Source organism: Etheostoma cragini, unplaced genomic scaffold (assembly GCF_013103735.1).
Source record: "Etheostoma cragini isolate CJK2018 unplaced genomic scaffold, CSU_Ecrag_1.0 ScbMSFa_2118, whole genome shotgun sequence".
Lineage (NCBI taxonomy): Eukaryota > Metazoa > Chordata > Actinopteri > Perciformes > Percidae > Etheostoma > Etheostoma cragini.
Genome location: NW_023266245.1, coordinates 244 through 553, shown reverse-complemented (window position 1 = coordinate 553; position 310 = coordinate 244).

The following is a 310-nucleotide window of genomic DNA, read 5'->3' as shown; positions in this document are numbered from 1 at the left end:
ATTTTGCCAAGGTTCAATTTCCAGCCACCGCCATGTTTTGAACCCGTCTGGCAACTACTAGTAATCAATTGAAAAGTTTATCAACAGAGCAGAAAGGAGCAGAAAGGCAACAGGTGTGTTACTTTTTGACTATGATTTATATCTTAGCAGTGCAAGCAAAAAAGTCAAAAGAATTCCAAAATCTTCAGGGGGTGTAGCTCAGTGGTAGAGCACGTGCTTTACATGTATGAGTACCTGGCATCTCCAGCAGGTATTATGGTAGAGTCTTTAAAAGAGCTGCAAAAGATATTACCTCCTGTGGTAATCTGAC